The 22,869-nt window shown below is 47.5% G+C and overlaps 1 protein-coding gene across 2 annotated transcripts in view; it reads right to left on the bottom strand.

The window, feature by feature from the left end:
- STARD8 (StAR related lipid transfer domain containing 8) overlaps window positions 1–22,869 on the bottom strand; it is a gene marked incomplete at both ends in the record, with an annotated part of 73,582 nt that overhangs the window by 26,533 nt on the left and 24,180 nt on the right. The window contains one exon of one of the 2 annotated variants that reach the window (XM_084258236.1): window positions 13,455–13,506. The exons of the other annotated variant lie outside the window; for it this stretch is intronic. Of the gene's footprint in view, window positions 1–13,454; window positions 13,507–22,869 lie in introns of those variants that run through there. 2 annotated transcript variants of the gene reach the window in all.

The raw sequence follows: 22,869 nt of genomic DNA, 5'->3' as shown, positions 1-22,869 counted from the left end.
TCACCATGGCATACTCCTGTCCTCTTTCCCATCTACCCTTGCTGCACTGGGGGCTGCTCAAGCCAGATGCATGAGGCCACGCTCCCTGACTCTACCCCAGTCTGACTCCACATCTGCCTGGGGCCAAAAGGCTGGCTGCAGTCCCCTATCTCACACTTCAGACAGGCTAATCCCCATAAAGGCCAGGAAATCCTCTGCTACCTCCCCAGGAGGTCAGTCCCTCTACAATGGGAACAAAGTTGCCATCTGCAGAGAATCCTCTGTGGCAGGGAAGCTGCCCAGTCAGCCCAGGCTGCCTTGGCTTCTGGGTGTGGTTTGGGGGAAACAGAGAGGGTTAAGTGACAGGAGACCTGGGTTCCAACTCCTTCCTCACTGGAGACTGTCTCCTTCCCTCCCTGGGCCTCAGTTGGGGATCAAAGAGGATCACAGTGCAGGTTCACACTGTCTACTTAGTGGGCTCCTCTGGGAACAGAATGGGATCTGGAAGTGAACTTGACTTGGAAACTTTCAAGAAATGGGAGGACTCCTTCTCATCATCATCAACTGCCAGAGTGGTAATGGCTGAAATGGTGTTTCTCCCTGTCTGAGTCACCCTTCTAGGCCCCACTGTGGGCATGCCTCATACTCATTTCCGCTTCAGGATTCCTTAAAATAGCCCCTTCCCACATCCCCTACCCATTCAAGAGGTGAAATCTAGTGGTAGGAAGCAGAATATTTTGGCAGCCTCCACAGTACATTGCAGTAAATGAGTTCATCAAGGCTCTCGCTGGGTTTGCCATCTGCTAAGGGGTCACCAAGAAGGCCTTACCTTCCAAGAGCTTCCCAGTTATAGGAGCTTGCTGAACCTGAACGACAAACAAATCAGAGAGAGCTGGAGGAGGTGTCTGGATGCAAGACTCTGGGGGTTCAGAATCTGCCCGCTGGAGTCACCAGAATGAGATAATGGAGAAGTCGTCTCCAAAAGTCCAGGCTAGAAAGCAGCAGAGGTGAGAGAGGGGCTTCCAGAGTCCCTTTTCCTCGCCCTGGGACCACACACAAGAGCATATGCAGATAAAGGAATGCTGAGGCTTGGAACCGGACCCCAAGAAGCACTTGGAGGAGTTGAGCCTGTTTTGCCTGGAGAATATGCTGGGGAACTCGGATTCTTTTCTCACATCTCACACCTTTGAAGGTCAGAGAGAACAGACAGAATCTAGATGGTCCCAGAAGGCAGAGTTGGGACCCAGGGGTAGAAGACATGAGGAGATAAAGTTCAGCTCAACATAAGAAAAACTTTCAAATATTCCATGGAGGAAAGCAACTGCCTTGACAAACTGCACTCCCAGGTACTGAACAAGGTGAACAGGAAGTGCACTAGTACTTGGAAGGAAGGCTCATGCTTCAAATGGAGAGTTGAACTTACTGCCCTGTAAAAATCCTTCTTCCCAGACTCCATCAGCAGCCTACCTCTGGAGTAGCATGAGAGAAAGCACAGAGGTGACTGAGCTGGCTAGGCCCTTGGTCAATTACCACAGAGACCCAAGATCCCAGAAGCACCTTGGGCTGGTACTACCCAAGGGGAGCAGGTCACTCATTAATTTGTGGCTGAATGTGTCAGAAGGTGGCCATTGGGGACACACACAAACATGGGGAGGGACTAGAGGGCAAAATGCGCAGAAGCCAAAGCTCAAGGAAAATCCAAGCTGTGGCAATTCTAGACACAGTCAGCTCAAACTGACCAATAGCAAAGGGTATTTAGGGACCGGGCTTTGCAGAATATGAAGCCAGCTCACTTTTGCCTTGTGGATAATAAAAAGGTCTTTAATTGGAAAAACATACTATCACGGCTAGAAAGGAGTTTAAGAGACCACTGATGCCAAGTTACCTGCCCTATCTATTTTATAGATGTGGGCATTGAGGCCCAGAAAAAGCAAATGTCTTCTTAGAGTCACTCACGGAGAAGCAACTGTGGAAAGGCACAACCAGAAGCCGGCTTTCTGACTCCATAATAGGCCCCTGCGCTCCACTAAATATTTGTTCCTGCTCTTCTCACTGAATCTGCAGAAAGTTGCTGATGGTCCAGAGTTTTCTCAATTGGACCTGGGTTCTAGCCTGACCCTTCTCAACTCCCATTGCTTGTGAAGATATAGGTTCTCTGAGAAAACCACCTCCTCTACTACCCAGGCCTCAGCAGGGAGGCAGTTCACTCTTGGCCTGGTATGGAGGGATCCATAGCAGTACTAAAGACAGGGAGGGAAAGAGGAAGAAGAGGAGAGAGAGAGAGAGTGCAGGAGCACTAGCAGAGGACCCTGTCTTACCCTGGTAATGTCAGCAGGCTTTTGGGACAGGCATTTCTGGTTCTTTCTGACTTTCAAATCGAGATCACTGGGTCAACTGCTCCTTGGAACATCCCTCTGACTCTAATGCTTAAAATAATCCCTTTCCACACCACCCATCTGAATCCCTATCAACTCAACTCAACTCCATGCCCCTCTCAGTACCACGAAGCTGAACCTGTGTCCTTCAAGCAATGAGAATACTTCTCTTTGCCCAAGTGAAGCACAGAGAGGCAGAATTTTAATTGGCTCCAGAAGTTACTGGGACTGAATGTTTGTCAATGTCCCCTTAGGGGGAAGGTAAGGGTTCAGGATGGGGTCACTTTAAGGCCTAGGGTAGACAGGGAGTTAAAGGCCATTCCCTAGAGGTGACTTTCCAAGGTGATTATTATGTGGCTCAATCATTAACCAAGCAGTGGCAGGACCCCAGGCTTGTTGGAAAGCAGCCACTCCTTTCCCAAGGACAGTCCAAGAACAGGAGACTGCAGCTAGGGGGAGCACAAAGGGGTCTGGTCTCTTTCTCTTTCTCGCCCCTGTGGGGCGGTGGCAGGAAGAGAGGCCTGGACTAAAGGAAGCTCTCCCTTGTCCCACATGGGGTGGAGGAGAGCTGGTCCGGATATGGAGGAAGTCAGCACACCCTCACTGGGGGGTGAATGAGAGAGGAAGCTCCAAGCTGGGCCATGGTGATTAGATGACTAGCTGGGAAGGACGCTCATCCTGAATGTATCCTGTTTTGCTCTGAAAAGTCCTCAGGGGCAGTGGAAGGGGAGGGACCCCAGGGACAAATCAGCCTCCCAGGAATTCTCCTAATTCCTGCCTAATGACCTCAGGCTCCTGGGTGGCCCTGGAACTTGAGAGACCAGTAGGAGAGTTGGAAGCCCCACTTACCATTAGAGAACCAAGGCCCAAGGGTTTCCAAAAGAAGCCTCCACAAGTCAGCCTTGGGAGCTGGAGTCCCAGAGCCGGCAGCTGGCCAGCACTGTAAAATTAGGGGCTTGGGCTCCAAATCCCTGTAGCTCAAGCTCGGACCTTTCCTGGGCCTCTTTCAAGGTTCAGCTCAAATGTCACTGCTTCTGTCAATCACCTTGCCTCAGTCCAAAGCAATCGCTCCTGGTCAGGCATCCCAGGGCAAAATGCCCTCCTCAGCAACTGGAAATATGAACACTAACAGGATATTTGATGATATCAAGGGACTGATTTAGGTGTGTTAGTCGTATGGTGGCTGTTTTTAATGAGTCCTTATCTATTAGAGATAGAGACTGAACTATTTATAAATTGATAAAGGATCTGGGGTTGCTCTCAAAATAACAATAAAGGGGGAATGTAAGGTAAAAGGAGGTGTAGATAGGAAGGTGGTGATGTGCACATGGGGCCTTATTACAGTAATCGCCTCTAATTTTATATATGTTTGAAATTATTCACGATACTTTTAAACAAACCTTCACTTTTTAAGAAGCCTATGCTACTTCAATAAAAATATATATGATTAAATAACTAATAATTACTTACTGAAAAAAAAAAAAACCTGTCCCTGAGGTAGAGTGTCACCTTAGTATTATTTATGCCACTATCTACAGACTAGAAGGAAGATTCCCTGAAGTTGGGGCATGTCTTCCACAAGACCTAGCATGAAGTTTGAACTTAATGAGTAATAATTTGTATGGCATTTGGTAGTTTAAAAAGTACTTAGTCATGGATATCTTCAATCGGGTGAAATGGAAAAAGCAGGGAAAATCAGGAGTCTGAGAGGTGGAGCAGAACCACAGAACCTGGATTTAAACCTCCATATGTCCAACTCCTAGTCCCAGGTTCTTTGCCTTACACCAGCCTAATCTCATGAGGACTCACCACAAGTTCTAAGGTCCCTGCCTGCCATGGAGGTGCACAGGCACAGCAACTGTGCTTGCAAGTTCCCAGTGGGGTGGAGAGTTGGGCAAGAGAAGACTCAACTGACAAACAGCATTTCGGACGTGTGGCAAGGGCCTAGATGGTGGCCTCCAGTTCACTGAATCAAATTTACCAAGACTCCTCCCCACCACCACACGCAAGACCCTTGATAAGCACTTGACACCAACAACTATGTGCCCAGCCCTACATTCCATGCTGTTCAGGTTATGGGGTGGAGGAGCTCACTTCCCTTCCTAGAGTCCTCACATCTTTGATCCTATCTCTATATTTCATCTGATGACAACCTCCTAATGGCCCAGGGCCTTGACACTTGGTCCTACCCAAACTGGAAATTCAAGGAAAAAGTTCCCTCTATTCTATTCAATCCAGAGGAAACTCCTGCTTCTAGCCAGGGACCCAATGGTCCACCTTCCCCACAAAAGTGGGGGTACAGCCTGTCTTTGTCAAGCCTACCATTTATGGAACATAAATTTTCCATGGCTGGGACAGGAAACAAAGGAGTCTCCTAACAGAAAAGCTCCAGCATCTGTGACAGCATTCCACTTAGAGACCCTATCCTCTCCTCCCTCTAAGACCTGCTTGCTCTTGTGCTGCTGCTGCTATTCCTATACCTGGCTCCAGGATCCTCTGCTCCCTTTCCAATTCCTAGGCCTAAGAATGGATTTTTAAAACTTCAAAAACAGAGAGGGTCAAAGTTCAGACTTCTCTGTGCTACTTTCTTTGCTCTTCTGTTCAAACTCGGGAGGCATGGTGCTTTAATTAAGAAGGTCCTTCTGGGGCCTCCCCGGTGGCGCAGCGGTTGAGCGCTGGGTTGCGAAGCTGCCCGCAGCCTCTGTGGTGCCGGTTTGATCCCCGGCTGCTCCCCGGCCTCTGGAGGAGGGTCCCACATGGCACGCAGACCTCTCCTGCCGCCCGCTGCTCCCCTCAGCAGTGTACTTCGGTCCTTCTGCCTGCTCTGCTCCCTGCTCTGGCTCTGGTGAATTCTCTCACCCTCCCGCGCTTCTGACTGTACCCAGTGCATGTATAAACGAAACAAACAAACAAATAAAACAAATAAATAAATAAAGCATGCCTCTATAAAAAAAAAAAAAAAAAGAAGGTCCTTCTGTCCTCCCTGCATGATTCATACCTAGGCCTAGAACTCCACAGGTTCCACAGCCCCTTTGTGCACTTTTGGCCTCTTGCTCTAACACCTCCAGATGTCATCTCCCAATAGCCTCTCCTCTCCTAATGGAAGAGGGAGCCGCAGATGTGGAGGCGTTTAGCACACTTCTCCAAGAGTCACTTAAACAGTGGAGAGAAGGCAAGCCACTAGGCAAGACAAGTCTCTGTCTATGTCCAGAACATAGTTGGGCTAAGGTCCAACTCTGAACACGAGGACCAGCCCAGAATGTCTGGAGATAGGGTAGCTGTAGCTTAAGGGGGCAAGAGTCTCCCAGCCCCAACCCCATTGTTTCTTTCTTGCTCTGCCAGGTCCATAAGTCAATCAGCCACCATCTCTAGCGTCCTGGGCTGTCTGCCCTCCTGTCCCCAGACAAGAGTTGTCATTCCAGGAGAATGAATGTGAGTGAAGAACTCAGGGAGCAATAAGACAGATGGCAGGTGGGTACAACAACCTCTAGATTTGGGGTGGGAACAGATCCCATAGTAGGAGTCAGGGTTTGAAAATAGCCCTGGGTGTGATTCATCACTATCTACTATAGGGTCTCAGACCTGGGTACTCTGTGTGGGACAGAGACAAGTCCAACCTCTAGGACCCCCAACATCTGGGGCCCAAGGATCTTCCCCTACCCACATTCACTTTGACTGCGGTCCTCATTCCCCACAACTACTAGTTTTTCAGTGGGCTTAGTTGCATAATCACCACAAAGCTCTCGCTCCTGTCAACCCAAGTATCTCAGAGACAGCACTTTACCTGCCAGCTTGGAGTCTGGACCCTGGAACAAGTCACCAAATGTCAGGGCAGAAGAGAATGGTTCTTTAGTTACTGAAAACCAGCCTTCCCCCTGAAGTACAACTGAAAACAAGGTTGCTCACTGAAGCCTCCCGGCTCGCCCAAGGGCACATGAATTAATGACTGACTCCTGGATTCCTGAGTCGGAATTCAGGGCTTAATTTTAAAGAGTCAAAGGAAAAGAGAACTAGAACCCCAGACTACCTAATTTGGAAATCTCCCCAAAATTCCACTGAAAGACCTTTCCTCAGAGGTTCTCTAATCCAAATCCATTTTGGACTTAAGGGGGAAACTGAGCCCTGAAAAGTAAGGCTTACCTAAAAGATTTTGCTTTGTCCCAGCAACCACCTTAATACCCCGAAAGTCTGAGGCATTTCTCAGAAGCCCAAGCAGTGATAGCCCGACAGGAAAGCCGGTTAGATACCCGCCTATGGGGGGCTTCCTGGGAATGCCCTCAAAAGGAGCTGGAGGAGCAAGTCGGAGAAGCTGCATGACCAAGGAGCAGAGCCTGAACCCTGCCATCCCCGCCCAACTCCAGGCCCCCTTCCGAAGTCCCAGAGCAACGCCTTCCACTACCCACACCCGAGCCTTCCCTGGACTCAGGGATCTCCCGATTTCGGCCATCCCAGGTCGAAAGGGGCTCGACCAGCCCCTCCAGCCTCTGCTGTATGCAGCCCAGCCCAGCCGCTGAGACGGCCGCCCTGCGCGCCCGGGGGGAGGCTAGGCGGCCCGTTAGTCCGGATCGCCCGCTGCCATTGCCCAGTTCCTACCTGAGGCTGTGTCCACCGCTTCGCGCGTGAGCGGGCGTGACTTCTCGGTCTGGGGGCGCAGAGCCTGAGCTCGGGCGGTGTCACGGTGCCAGCCGAAGGAGCCGCTGCCGCGACTGCCTAGCTGTTGTCAACCCAAGTCCACTCTAGGCGCAGGTGGGGAGGGAGTTGTGGCGAGTCGGACTGTGGGGACGCCCCGCCTACCTACAGACCTTCTGACCAATGAGAGTGCAGTCCGGCCCACCGGACTCCCCAGAAAGTCCCCCAAAGCTTGGCTGACCGGGCGCCGCCTTCCAGCTCCTCCAATCCCTGCGCGGCTGCCTCTTCCTCAGGTCACACCGCAGCCAGGGGTGGGACGCCGGGCGGAGCAGAAGTTGCAAGGCAGAGACTGAGAGTGAAGGAGCAAGTTGGCCAGGCACACTGGCTAATACTTATTGAGCTCTGAATGTCTCTGGATTTAAATACATAGGCCATGTGCACGGAAATGTTCAGTGACTCGCTGAGGATAATGTATGGGGCATTCAGAAGACATAGCTTCCTTGAGGTCTCTGAGGGTCAGACCAGCGAGAACCAGAAAATACAGTTGAGCAAGAACTTGCCATTCCCACCTTGCTCAGGCCCCAGCATTGTGCAACTTCTCCAGTACCCAAAGTCCAAGCTGTACCTCCACAGAGACAGGCATGAAAAACTAGGGGCATCTGATTTATCACGGCAGAAGAGGGCTCCCAAGAGTTGTTAGCATCAGAAACTCTGCTTAAATTCAACAATAAACAGAGTTCAGTTATGGTTTCTCGCTTGCCTTTTCTCACTAGGGTCCAACACAAACCCACAGCCTTGATTTCACTATTGAATTGAGGACTCCTATTAGGCTGGGCTAGAGGAACCCAGGGCCATATGTCATACAAACAATCATCTTCCATGTTTATAATACAGAAATTAATGAGAGATGGCTCACTCACGTTTATCCAGCAAATCTATGGCAGGAACAATACCTGTATACACATTATGGTTATTTTGTCCATACCTAACAGATGGGAGACAGGAAACTGAGATTCTTGGAAAGGAAGAACTTGTTTGCTAGAGTACCCAAAACAGATGAGAGAAAAAAAAAAATCAATGTTTCTTAAAACAACATCTTTCTTATGGTCACCTAAAGCAAGTGACAGAGCCATACCTAACTCCAGGTGGCCCCCCCGTCTGGCCTTCAGTCCACTAGGCCAAATTAGAATTCCCTCACCTATTGTCCTGCCAACCCTGATGAGAATCAGAGGAGAAATGAGGAATCAGGGCTACCTCCATTGTGTACCCCATCTTTCCTCTGAATGGCAAATGGGTGGCTGGTACTTTGTTCAGGGTGAGCCAAATCCCTGTGGATCTTGGATGTGAATGAGGCCGAGGCCTGTACAACAGAACATACTTTTAGAAACAAAATACTACCCATAGTCAGGCATCTTTATGATGGATGGAAAGGAAGATGACCTCCTTCCTGAGGCTGGGCTGTTATATTTTAAGCATCCTCTAAGACTCTGATTTGGGGCCAAACTTATCTTGCTTCTGGAAAATGCTAGAAGGATATAAAAGTGTGAGTCGTACAATTATCCTATAGCTTCTTAAAGGCAAGAAATCATGTCAAGTCAAAGTCAATTCCATCCATCCTATGGCACCAAGCACCGAGCCTAAAATAATTTCTCATAGAGGTTTGCTCATGGGTGAGTGAATGTTGAAAGATATTCAAATGACAACCATGAATAAATTATAATCCTATGAGTAATGAGCAAACCAAACTGATCTTTTAGTAGATACATTAAACAGAATAATATTTGATGTGTTGTAAGATACAAGGTTTTTTTTTTTTTTTTTTGAGGTAAAGTTGATTTATATCATTGTATTTGTTTTAGGGGTTAAAGGTTCAAGCCTCCACGAATGTATGTTTTCATATCATATGACCATCAAAGCCCCAGTAATCCTCCACCATGCCCCCACCCCACCCACATACCCTCTGGTTGCCTCCATTTTTCAGTCAGGTGTCAAGGGTGTGTTACTGCTTCGGTTTTGTCTGACCCTTTGTTTTATTTCTCTATATTGCACATGTGGTGAAACCATCCAGTATTTGTCTTCCTCCTTCTGACTTATTTTTTTTATAAGATTTATTTATTTATTTATCCAAGCACTGGGTACAGTCAGAAGCGCGGGAGGGTGAGAGAATTCACCAGAGCCAGAGCGGGGAGCAGAGCAGGCAGAAGGACCGAAGTACACTGCTGAGGGGAGCAGCGGGCGGCAGGAGAGGTCTGTGCGCCATGTGGGACCCTCCTCTGGTGGCCAGGGAGCAGCCCGGAATCTAACCGGCGCTGCAGAGGCTGCGGGCAGCTTCACAACCCAGAGCTCAACCGCTGCACCACCGGGGAGGCCCTGACTTATTTTGATTAACATTGTCCTCTCCAGTTCCATCCATATTGTCACAAATCACTATAGTTCATCCATTTTATAGCTGTGTAGTACTCCATTATGAATATTTACCACACTTTTCCAATCCACTCCTCTGCCCATTGACACTTAAGTTGTTTCCATAACCTGGCTATTGTAAATAGTGCTGCAATGAACATTGGGGTGCATATATCCCTGCAAATTAGTATTTTTGAAATCTTTGGGTTGATACCTAGTAGTGCAATGCTGGGTCTTATGGAAGATCCATTTTTAATATTTTGAGAAAGCTCCATATTGTTTTTTTAGGGCAAGATAACCAGAAAACTACAAAAAGGAAAACAACAAAAAGAGTACAAAAAGAATTAAAAAAGTAATTGCTATAAATAACTAGAACAAGAACTTCATTGGCACAGAGTAGATACTTAATAAAAACATCAGTTGAATGATTAAGTGAACACAAATAATCAGGGAAGCTATAATCCTAATATTTGTCATGGACACTGTGACATAATGAAATGGCACCATCATTTTCTAGGTTATTTCTTGGGATCTTTCTGATCTCCTTCCCTTACCCCATGAGCTTCAGAAAGGCAATGAGAGTTCAATCTCTTCAGAATGGCAAAGATACCCACCCCCTTCTATCATCACACCTTCTATCATCACACTAGCTCCTGCTCCCCAAGCAACCCCACTTCACGATTTAAGCCAGTATATCTTGCATGGAAGAGATATTCAGTAATAGTGCCTGAAATGAAAAAGTGGCTGGTAACTTTTTACAGACTCCTTTCCAGGCTGCATTTTGAGTGACTTTGGAAATAACTAGAGCTTTTAAGACTCTGGTGTCCCTTTTCCACAAGCCTTCTCTATTGCCTGTGTGCCCTAGATTGCCACTGCTACTGCCCTGGCTGCCAACTCAACCATCAGGCAAGGAGACATAAAGCAAGAGGGCAGATGGAAAAAGCCTCAGGTGTCTATGTGTATTTTATGACCAAAGCATGAGGCTTGCCTCATTCCACTACTACCAGAGCCTAGTTGTATCATATCAAAAGCAGAACAATGAATTCTGGAGCCAGAAAACTGGGTACAAGCCCAATTTTGAGACTGTGTGACCTTGAGCAAACTACTCACCAACTTCCCCTACCTCCATTTCCTCATCTGTAAAATATGGATGAGAATCACAGTCCTGATCTTATAATGGGTATTAAGTAGATCTGCTAGATGAAATCACTTGGAATGGTGGCTGGTACATAATAAGTGCTCCTGAGTGTTCATATGGTAACTGGACAATGTTGGAGAAAACCCTGGATCAGTGAATAGGAGAGTTGGGTGCTAGTCCCAGGTCTAACACCTTCCAGCTATGTCACTCAGGGCAAGTCATTGTGAGCCTCTAACCATCAGTTTCTTCACTTGTGACATGAGGATGCAGCATCATCCCTGGAGGGCATTGTTGAGATAATGAACTTGAGGGTGTACTATAAGGGGTTGTGGCGGGGGGCAAGATGGCACTAAATGTATTGCAGATGAAGGCTTTTTTCCAGGGTCAATCAGCCTTTTTCTTCTTGGTGATGGCAAAGAGAAATACTATATACCATTGTCCTGAGCCTCACTCCAGGACACTTGGGTCGCAATAAACACCCAAAGCCCTGAACAGTGCTCAGGATCCTGTCCTCTTGTCTGGGACTCTTCCAGACTCTTCCAGGAAGCAGCTCCCAAGATAAAATGTAGGAGGAGATGGAAGAGGAAAAAAGAGGGAGCTCTTTCTTTCCACCACAGGGACCACCATCAGTCCAACATAGCCTGACCTCAGCCTGAAACCAAATCTAGTGCCCGTGAAGTTGGAGAAAAGCTTGGGAGTAAGGGGAGTAGCTTTAATAGACCCTGCCCAGAGCCTGGTCCAGCTCAACCCTTGATTATAGGTCTCTAGGTCTTGGCTGCCTCAATTCAGGCACACTGAGCCCGCCCCTTGGTCACCACCCATTCACCCTGTCTCCAGTCTCTGAAAGGAAGCCCTTAGAGGCCCTGGGGTGACACCAGATAGGGCATAGATTTGAGGTCACTCAAGGAAGGCTCTGGGCTTTTCTTGGATTTGGAGCCCCTTCAGTAGGCACTTCCCCAGAGCTTTTCCCTTAATACCCCAAAACACTCTCTCTCTCTCTCTCTCTCTCTCTCTCTCTCTCTCTCTCTCTCTCTCTCTCTCTCTCTCTCTCTCTCTCTCATAGATTTGGTCCCCAGGCAGGGCCCAGGCTTCATACACATTAACCTGTCAGGCACTTGCAGGGGCTGGGGAGAAAAACAGGGTAGACATGACCAACAGCCAGGGTACCTTGGTATCCAGCCACTCTGATGCCAGTGGGGGAAGCAACAGCAGCCCTAGATGAAGAATGCCCAATCCAGACAGGTGGGCAGCCAAGTTAGGTCCCAGGGACAGGGAGGGAGGAGAAAGCAAGGCTTCCAGGTTGGATACCTAATGTCTCTAGATCAACAGACTCCTCTCAAGCAACACCAGGAAGGCAGCTACTGGACCCTACCCACACCAAGGCTCCTAGATCAGGAGGCAGGACTGCAACTCTGACTTCTACCCTGCTTCTGCCATAGAGGAGCTGTGTGACCTTGCTAAGAGTTTGGCTGTCTCTGGGCCACAGTGTCCGCAGAGATACTGTCAGAGGGTCTGATTCGTGGATTTCCAGAGATTCTGTCCATTCTGTGCATTCACATCCTACCTCATGACACAACCCAGTTCACTGTTTCCTCCCTGCCATTTGGTGAGGGGGGGTGGGGAGTAGGGGAGAATTTGCTAGGGAAAAGGAACCAGCAGAGCCTGGGAATTTTTTAAGTGCTCAAAGAAATATAAATATATTTCCACTTTTAAAAAAAAAATGTGAAGGCCTCCCCGGTGGCACAGCGGTTGAGCGCTGGGTTGCAAAGCTGCCCGCAGCCTCTGCAGCGCCAGTTCGATCCCCGGCTGCTCCCTGGCCACCAGAGGAGGGTCCCACATGGCGCACAGACCTCTCCTGCCACCCGCTGCTCCCCTCAGTAGTGTACTTCGGTCCTTCTGCCTGCTCTGCTCCCCGCTCTGGCTCTGGTGAATTCTCTCACCCTCCCGTGCTTCTGACTGTACCCAGTGCTTGTATGTGTAAATAAATAAATCTTAAAAAATAAATAAAAAGACAAAGTGCCAGGCACTCTGGGGGACTCACTGAAGTGAGAAAAAGCCTTGGAATGGAGGTTTGAACTGATGAAAGAGGTGCTATCAGGGTTACTGTCAGGAGCTAAGGGACAGGGCAAAACGTCAGGACCTGCAGCAATGAGGGAGGGTGTGAGGAACTACCCCCTTACTACTGTGTAGTGACATCCCAGGAGATGAAGAGCAAAAAAAGGGGTAAGAGGACAGACAGACAATGGAATGAACAGGCGAAAGCAGAGGCTTAGGGTCAGACATCCAGTAGGACAGGAAGAGAGGAGGATGCTAGTGCAACACCAGAGGCAGAGATGAAGAAAGAAGTACTGGAGGAACCTGGGGGTCAGGAACATACTCTTTGCTAAACCCCTACTGTGTGTTAATAACCAAGATGCCCTTTTTGAGTGGCAGATGAAGACAGCAGGAGAGAGGGGTAGTGGTGAAACCAGCAGGGCTGTCTGGATAATAACAGGATGGGGCCCCTTGGGACTGAAAGGCCTAAATATGAATTAGAATATGAACAGAGCTTTCCCTTAATACCCTGAAACTCTCTCTCTCTCTCTCTCTCTCTCTCTCTCTCTCTCTCTCTCTCTCTCTCTCTCAGATTTGGTCCCCAGGCAGGGCCCAGACTTCATATGCATTAACCTGTCAGGCACTTGCAGGGGGCTGGGGAGAGGAACAGGGTAAGCAGGATCAACAGCCAGGGTGTTGATCTCAGTGCCAAGTGTTGACCTCTGCATGAGGGGTGGAAGCTGTGATAAAGGGGAATGCAAGGCAGGGTGGGGGCATAGTACTAATGGATGGAAAAGGAATGGAATCCAAGACAGGGGAACTCTCTGGACCACCGTGCTGGCAGGGAAGTGCAGCTGAGCCCTAACCTCCTAGCCAGGGTGCCTGGCTCTGTTCACCTGACTTCCAGCGCGGCTTGTCCCATCGTGTGCCCTTCACAGCCCTCGGAGTCCACGGGGTTCTTGTCCCGAGCTTTGGGCGCCATAGGACTGGCCCCCCAACCCGGCGCCCCCTGGGTCAAGGGTCCGTGGGCGGCTTCCGAGCCCCACCGGCAGCTACCGCTCCAGCAGCACTGGCACCTCCAGTGGTCTCACCTCAAGTGAGTGGTAGCTGAGACGGCTCCCAGGGAGGGGCTTACGGAAGAGCAATAGCCCGGCTGCCCCACCCCCTCATCAGCGCCTAGAAACTTCCACTCCTTCACCTTGAGCAGGAAACTCGCACCCACCTTCTCTCTCCTTTAAGCACGCAGGCTCTAAGTCGTCCAGCTCTCCTACTTGACCTCCCCATCGCCCTTGGGCTGCTTCTCCCAGGTTAGAATCCCACTCCCTGCCCTTTCTATCCTGGGCCCCATATTTATGAGCTGTTTTGCCACAGATCCCACTGCTTTCTGCTCTCTTCTCCCAGGGTGAGACAGTCTTTTCAGTCTCCTCCTAGCTACCTCAGATCTCCCCAAGCAGACATGGCAAAAGACCTTGTGCAAAGCCAGATAAAGAGGGAGAACGATGTCCTGCCATCTTGGCAAACTGATTTGCTCATTCTTCAGCCTCCTGGTCATCCTGCTTCTCATCACCTCCACCCCCATTTTCTGTCTTTCTAACCAGAGCAACAGGACCTTGGGTTCCAACATGGGCACCCTGAAAGAGGGTCTTTTATTATCAAGAATGTTCTGGACCTTATGAGCAGCTTTCCTTTCAGACTCTCTAATGGGTGCAAAACAGAGGCCCAAGAATGCAAATGACTTGGCCATCCTGTAAATGGGGAATAGTTATCTCTATTGCAGGACTGTGGTGAGGGGCCAGAGGGGCAGGGCATGATACCTGGCACAAAGTATACTCTCCATAAAGAAAGACTGAATTTTAGGATAAAATAAATGGTTACTGGGGAATCTACTCCCCCCGCCCCACACATACACACACAAAGCCTGGACTCCTGGGCCCTAAGTTGCACATAGCCCTTTCCCTTACCTCTAACCTCCACCCAAGCCAGCAAACTTGCATAACCTGACTTGGGGATGCTGGGGAGTCCTATCTATCTTTGTTTACTGTGGAAGGAAGACAGACAGCTGCCAAGCTGTCAAGGCTGGTTATTTCCATTCCACTTCTGGTGCGGGCCATGAAGTGGGGCTGAGATTCTAATACTGGCTCTGCGCTAAGTGAGGCATAACCTGGACCATTTTTCCTGTGTGGGTCTCAGTTTCCTGTAACAAGAGGCTAATAATTCTATGACCCAATGGGAATAATGATAAGAAGATACACAGGTGAAGACCACAGCCCCTTACTCTAAGTTTTCTATACCTCTTTCCAGGAGACTAGTTAAGCAGCCCCATTTGTGGAGGTATAGCCTAGAGAAAGGAAGAAGAGTTTGTTAATTGAGGATGCTTATTTACATAAGATTTATCCCCACTTTTCATAGATTCAGTGTTAGAGCTAAAGGGAATTAAATATTAAAGTATTGGTCTCCATGCCATTCAACTTTTTTCCCAGGACAGTGCCAGCACACGGTGGGTGTTCACAAGATATTTATTAAGTGAATGCATTCTTCACATGGGGAAGAGGACTTACCCAAGGTCACACAATGAGTCTATTTCAGAATGAAGACAGATCTCTTGTCTACTCCTTCATTTACTAGGCGATTTTGTTTCACTGCATTCTTTCTGTTTTTTCCCCATCTGATCATAAAGCAATGGGGAACCCATCCCTGTCTCCCAGGACCCTCTGTCCTTTCAGCAGTCCCCATGCTGGACTAGCTCAGCCAGAATAAACAGCTGCTGGGATACCTCTCTGGGCCCATCTTGGTGTTGCCAAACCTTTGACTTCTGAGTTTCTAGTGACCCCTGCACTGCCCCTGCGACAGAGTTAAGTTCCCCTCTAAGGAAAAGGAAGCCCCAGTCAGCGCCCTCTGAGCATAGGAGCTTCCCTTTTGCTCGTGGTAGAATGGGAGTGTGGGACATAGCCCCTGGGTAGCAGCAGCCTAGAAGGAAGGGTGGCAGCAGTCATTTCCTACCCTGCTAAGGCATCTCCCTCTCTAGCCAATCCCTCCCTTTTTTCCTGAGTTCTGCTGCTTTGGCCCCAATCAGAACAGTGAATGAGAGGGATCCAAAGTTAAACTTGAATCACAGAACCTTAGAACTGGGAAAGATCATAGAGGTCATATGTTTGCATCTCCTCCAGACCCCACTGTAGGAATGTGCTCCATTAGCCAAGAGGAGGGCCATCTGACCTAACTTTTTCCACCTTCATAAAATGGACAGGATGACACCTGCCTGGCTGTGTTGCTGTGGGAAGAACCGTGAGGGAAAAAATGTGGGGGAGGTGAAATCGAGGAAAAGCTAATGTGTTGTGAGCACTAACTAAATGCCTGGCATGTTCTTTGTAAGTGTTGATTTTTTTTTTGTTTATTAATCTGTGTAATTAACCACAACCCTCTAAAGTAGGTACTTTTATCATCATCATCACCATTGTCATCATCATTGTCATCATTGTCCCCATCATCTACATTTCACAGATGGGGAAACTGTGGGATAACAACAGTAATGTCACTTGTTGCGTCCTCACAGCTAATGGCAGACTACAAGCCCTGAACCTCAGTCCAGAACCCTGAATGCATATAATGGTGCCCATCATCCTTACTGCAGAGAATGATCCATCATAAAGATTCCATAAGTTTACCCATGCCTGGGTAGCTGGGATTTTTGTACCCAAGTACCCCTAAGGGCCGAGGGAGAAGAAAATGAAGGAGCCCTAGAGGGCTGAACATGTAATCTGAAGTCCTGGCTCCAAGCAGGGAAAATCCTTGAGGTTCCTGCTCTTAAATATTTACTTGAATTTCCCAGGTAACTCCATTGTATATCAATTTTGTTTTCATATAAAAGTGGATATTTTTCTCCTTTTACCCTTTGAGGAAAGTTAGCATTCCTGGAAGGTAGGTGACATTGGTCCTTTTCCTTCACGTCTACAGTCCTGTGCCTTTTACCGTGGGGCACCAGACACCTGGCTCATGATGAGCCCTTAGTTCCTGACGATAACCTACCTTCAAGAAGTTTGCGATATGACCCAAACTTCTGAACACTTTCCACATACAAGTTATACATCATGATAGCTCAATGAAGAGTAATTAACATTGTCCTCATTTTTAGTGGGAAAATTATAGCACAGAGGGAGATACGGCAGTTTGCCCAAGATCACACAGTCTGGAAGTGACCCCTGGGCTTTACACTCAGACTGTCAGCCTTGGCTAGTAGCCACTATACGTATTGGCTCTCAAACCACAGCAGAGCCTCTCACCCACCTATTTCTCCAGGAAGATTGAGTTAATTCTTGGCGGAAGCAGGTCTTATTCCACTTAGATTACCAGCTCCTTGAAGACAGAGACCTACTGTTTCTGCTCCCAACTCCTCCTTCCCAAGACCCATGCGAAGCCAGGGGCTGTACTGTGCACAGGGCTTGTCCGCCATTCATGTGTGCAACTGACTGTGTCCTGACCACTGACAGTCTCTTGCACCTAACTCTGTTGGTGCTGACAGGGGAGCACTAGCATTTCACACAGGAGTCCTGGGCCACCCTCCACGGCAAAGCTCCAACTTCAGAAATGGCTGCCCATCACCTTCAGCGACGAGTCTACACTTCTGAGGTTGACGTTCAGAGTGTTGTCGAAGCTCACTCAGCCGAATCAGCTGGCATTCTTTCCCGGAACACACTAAATTTTGTTAAAACTCCAAATGTGTGACATGTGCTCTTCTCTCTCACAAAAATGCTCATCCTTATTTTCTTGGCTTATTTCACAAACATGTGTATGGTGTTTGCAGTATTCTTGGAGCTGTTTGATGCTCTTTGCACATTTTAAATCATACACTATTACAGGAACCCTGTAGGTAAAATTATTGTCCCATTTTACAGATAAGGAAACTGAGGCACAAAGAGTTATGTGTCCTATCTCCTACACCTGGAAAAACACAACATATCATTTCAGCCCTTCCTAATGATAGCACAAACCATTCTGTTCTTGGATACTTTCCCACAGCTGAGTTACATTAGCAATCATTCCCTATTGAGTTACCAGTATGCCTTCCGCCCCAGTAAGACTGCATTCTCTGAAGGCAGGGACTGTACTTTACTACTTATGACTCAGAATGGAGTTTGGCATAAAACTGACACATAGGGAATATGGGTTAAAGGACTGAATGAAGAGTGAGTGAGTGAGAGGTCCAGAAGCAGCCTTGACCACACCAAATCATGGCTGAGCGATATGGGTGTTCTTTCTCCAGTGTCATTATGGCAGACAGATGAAATGATGACTCAATGACTGAGCATGAAGTGCAAGCACAGGTGGTGAGAGGGAAAGAGAAAGATGTCCCCCACACCTCATTTTGCCATCTGTGTGGCTGAACCAAACCTGGTTCCCTGTCCACAAAGCCATTTGGGCTGATGGGATGTCTAGTAAGCCATGAAAGTCAGCAGCTGTGGGGCACTTACAAGTGGAAAATGACCAGATGCAGAGAAGATAGCAGTAGGAGTGCTACTTCTAGCACGTTCTGTGGCTTTCCAGTTGAAGGCAGAAAGATGAAAAACCTGGGCTTTAGCGTTTCCCGGTCTCCACTGACTGTGTGATGATGGCTCAATCATTTGCCTTCTCAGCATCTCAGTCAAATGGGAAGGGAGGATGCTTCAGTACCTTGCAGCCAAGTCTTAAAAGATTTGCTGGATGGGCAGTGTACTCATGTGTGGATTTTATGAGCTCTAGAGAACGGTCTCTTAAGAACTGCAACTTGCAAAGCATTCTTGGGTTTAAACACCAGCTTCAACACTTACTAGAAGACATGTCAAGTCATTTCCCTGGCCTGTTTCCTCACCTACCACCCTACACTACTATGTGGCTCAGATGCTTAAGCATCAAAAAGATGTCTTTGTTGGAGGCAAACTCAGCCTGTAGTCCTTCACCTAGGCTCATTGCATTCTTCCTGTCCTTGTATTATATTAGCGGCTCAATGCTTTTATCTGGGAGGTAGAGAGTTCATCCATAGCAGTCCCCTAGGACCACTCCCCAGCCTGAGTACACATACCTTTACCCAGGTCAGAACATGCAGAAACCTGTTCTCTATCATCTGGCAAGCTGCAGCACCAACCCACAGTAGCATGTACCTTGTGGTCAGCTCAGGGATCCAGGGCTCTGTCCATTTGAGCAAATGATCTTTTGTGTCAGACAGGCAATAGTCTGCCTCCTGCATCCCCACCCTCTTGTGACTCGCCAGGAGACCTGGCAGGTCGTGGCAACAGACAGGTTTCATTTGCATCCATCATCGGTATGTTCTCCTGGGACTTTAGGCCAGTGTATTGAGAGAGCACTGTGGGGTCCAGGCTCTCACAGAAATCATCAGGGGGCAGCTACTCCATCCCCTCATGGTACACACAGAAATCCCGGCTCTGAGAACCAAGCAAGTCAGGGCCTTGCACCTGGGCATTGCCCCGCAGTATTTGCCGAAAGCTTACCCTGCCCTAGAGATTTGGTTTTCCAGAGTCCTCACTAGGCCTCAGTGGTTCAAGCAATGAAGTCAGAAAAAGGGATTCCAGAGAAATCCCAGAGTTCTCTAGGGGAAAGATCTCCTATAATTTCTCCTTCTTGTGGGGTCCTCAGGTAACCTATGCTGAGGTCTAGAAACAAAAGCTGGCAACACACAGGTTCTTAAATAAACAGCACCTGTTAAACAGCTAGGGCACCTGTACACATAGCTGTGAAAGGGGCGGAGCACCAGGCCTGCCCCCTCCAGTTCCCGCATGATTATGGATTGGAAACCAGGCAGCCATGCTGGAACTCTGGAGGAGGAGTCTTGTAAAAAAAAAAAAAAGAAAACAAAAAAACAACGCAGGCCAGGAGTCCAGTTGGAAGGCCTGAAGGGCAGAATTAGCCCTGTCAGCTGTATCCCACTGATTGGACACCTCAGGGGCAGGGGACTACATTTTTGTCAAAATAGAACCCCAAACCCTGTTCAGTGAGTGGTCCCATGAGCATGGGGCCTTGTCTTGAAGTCTGGAGGGGTCCCAGCAGGATCTAAGAGTTCAGGGCCCTAGGACAGTGCCCCTGGATTAGCCACCCTTTGCCCCCTGTTGACCCTCCTTTCCCAACTCTTTTCTACCCAAGCCCAGTGTGTTCTGCTTCCAGTTTAACCAAGGAGGGTCTTCTCTTGATCTAAGGTGTTTTACTCCATGCCTGGTGGTGCCAACCCACTCTGCTTTTGTCTTGCTGCATAACTTTGGGCACTTTGCTTGTCTTTTCAAGGTTACGGGTGGGTATCTTTATCTGGGTCTAAAAAAGGTTAGATGGGCTAGATCACCTTATGAATTGTGACCAGGGAGGAGCCTTGGGGCCAATCTTAGGGATGTTTCAGGAGAGGAGAATAAGAGAAGGCTGAGCTTGGAGGCTCCAGCCCCACCCTACCCCATCTCCTCCAGTCAGATCCATGCTGCTTTTTATCTGTTTTATATATTGGGGCTTGAAATAGGGTACAGTTGGGACTGGGGTGGGGGCGGGGGTGGGAGGGGAAAAATTCTCAATCTGTATCAAGAAAAACTTTCAATCACAATCACCTTCTGTGATCATTACAGACATAATACAGTAGCCAGCACATTATAATGATGACAGGTCCCGCTTATTGAGTGCTGTTAGGTGCCACACATTGTTACAGGCTGTGCCTGAGTCATCTCATTTCATCCTTCCAAATCTTCTCAGAGATTATTATTATTATTATTAATTTTTACAGATAGGAAACTGAGGCTCAGAGAAATCAAGCAACTTATCCAAGATCACACAGTTAATAAGGGGTGTAGGTACAATTTGTATTTGAATACAGGTAGTTTGGCTCTAAGGCCTTTGTTCTTCATCAGTACAACCAGTGGTTCTCAATATATATTGAATTATTTTTATTAATATAGTGGTTATTGTTTTCACTGGTAAATTATTTATCTCTTGTCAGTAAAGTGGGCTGAGTTCACCTCAGTGTGATGATACCTAAAATCCCATCTTGTCCTCAGAATGGGCATGTTGCCTCTGTGGCAGTCAGGTCTGTTTACACAGCACCCTTGTGTGCAAATATGCTAAGGAAAACCTGCAGACTACCCACTTCTCCAAACAGTGGACAGAGGGAAAATGCTGAGTTTGTGAAGAAAATATGTGCAGGCTTGCATGCTCAGAGCCTAGAAAAAAAAAAAAAAAAACAGGCAGGAGCAAACCTGGTATGAACGTGTAGGTGGTCAGATGGCGTGTGTGTCACCGACATGCTAATGTGCCACGCTCAACCCTTCCTGCCCCCTCCACTGTAAACATCACCACATAGTCTTTCTCCTTCTCCTTTTTTCCCTTCTCTGGCCCCCTCTGTCTTTCTCTTCTTCTCTCCACTCTCTCTTTGTTCAGCAAGATTCATAATAACTTGCTAAACCACAACCCTCTTATTTCTTATATTTCCACTTTGCAGGGGAATTTTGCAGCTGGTCCCCATTGTTTCTCCTGATTACCCTCCCCTTTCTGGTCACATTAATCTCTTTAGGGACCCCACCCACCTCCCCTAGACTGGTTCCCTTAACTGTACCCCCTCGACCCTTTACCCCTATTCTCGTCTGTCTATCCAAGCCACCAACTCCCTGGGCAGCCAATCCCTTCCCTTCTCTGGGTCTCAGTTTCTCTATCTGTTAAAGATTGAAGGGGAATAACTGGACTGAATGGTATATGAGGAGCTTTACAGTGCTGATTTCCAGTGGAAAACTGAATCTTCTTGGCCACTGCTTGAGCGCTTGCTTGCTCGCTTGCTTGCTCTCTCTTGCTCTCTCCGCCCCCCAAACAAACACACAAACACACACACACACCCCACATTTGTGGGTGTGCATTGTGTCAGGAAATCTGATAGCATTATTTGGGACCAGAATCTGATGAACTGAGAGCTGAGGGAGTTAGGGGGTAGGAACAGCAGCTGCAAAATATTTGAACTGAAGCATCATTTTGGAAATAACTTTAGAAAAGTTGTTCTTTTAGCTGGGTTTGGGTCCAAAGGAAGATCAGGAATTGTGTACCCAGGATGAGGACAGGGGCAGAGGCTTAACCCCTCCAGGCATATCACACCCCTGGCATTCACCACCTGCCTGTTTAAACAAGTCACAGAACTAGGGCCAATGGGACCCAGCCCCAGCTGGACCAATGTTCCTCTTCTCAAGATGCTTACAACCAGGTTGCAGAGACAACATGGAGTTGAATAAAGCACTCTTGCAGTTTCCAAAGTGCTTTCATTTCTTTTGTCTCATTGGTCTTTACACCCACCATATGAGACAGCAGGAGAGGAACTATTTTGTCATCTTATAGAACAGAAAACTGAGAGTCAGAGAGGAGACAGAATCAACCCAGATGATACAGTAAGCAAGTAGAGCGCAGAGACATAGATACAAGTGTCCAGTCTCCAAAGTCAGAGCTTTGTCTGAAGCATCACGAGCTTGTGTTTTCAATAGCTTGGACAGTAGAAGTTTTGGGGGAAAGTACCACATAAACCTCCTAACAGCAGCTAATTCTGGAAAGTGGGAATGAAGACTTATGGGACCCTGGCTCCCCATTTTATATCCAGACACACAGGTTGAAATTTTTTCCATGGATGGTGCTGGAAGGGATCATGCTCAGCGAAATAAGCCAGAAAGAAAAAGAAAAATACCAGATGGTCTCACTCATAGCAGGAATCTAGAAAACTTAAATAAGGGACCAGGAAAAAGAATAACTATAAGAAAGAAAATATCAAAATCAACAAACAACTATGAACCAGAGACACTCTATGGGGGGTGGGGGGCGGGGAAAGGAGGGATTGGGGTCAAAATAAGGGGGTTGTAATTGTATGGGGAATATAAAAATAAAATCTAAATAAAAAAGAGACTTAAATAGAAATAAATTAAATAATATTACTAAAAATTTAGTTGATGAAAAAATTATAATATTTGAATCTGAAAACTTTGCATAAGTAGATTTAAAAGTAAGCTTTAGAGTCACAATTGTGTTAACTTTTTCCTTTCTATAAGGAATTCAAAGGGAATTTAGAAAGAATTTAGTAAAAGGGTAATACTCTGAATAACACAAATAAAAACACTAGTCTCTGAAATGATATCTGAAATTGTTTGAATTATATCTCTTTACATGAAAAGGAGTATTTGTTTTTACAATAAAATCTGCAATCATCTTTGAAAAAAAGAAAAAGAAAATTTTTCCAGAGTATGTATTTTATTTCTAACCCACAGATAAGAAGAAATAGTTCCAATAAAAAGCAGAACACGGGCCATGCTGTAAGACAGAAAC

Source organism: Talpa europaea (genome assembly GCF_964194135.1).
Source record: "Talpa europaea genome assembly, chromosome: X".
NCBI lineage: Eukaryota > Metazoa > Chordata > Mammalia > Eulipotyphla > Talpidae > Talpa > Talpa europaea.
This window is presented reverse-complemented; position numbering and strand designations above follow the sequence as displayed.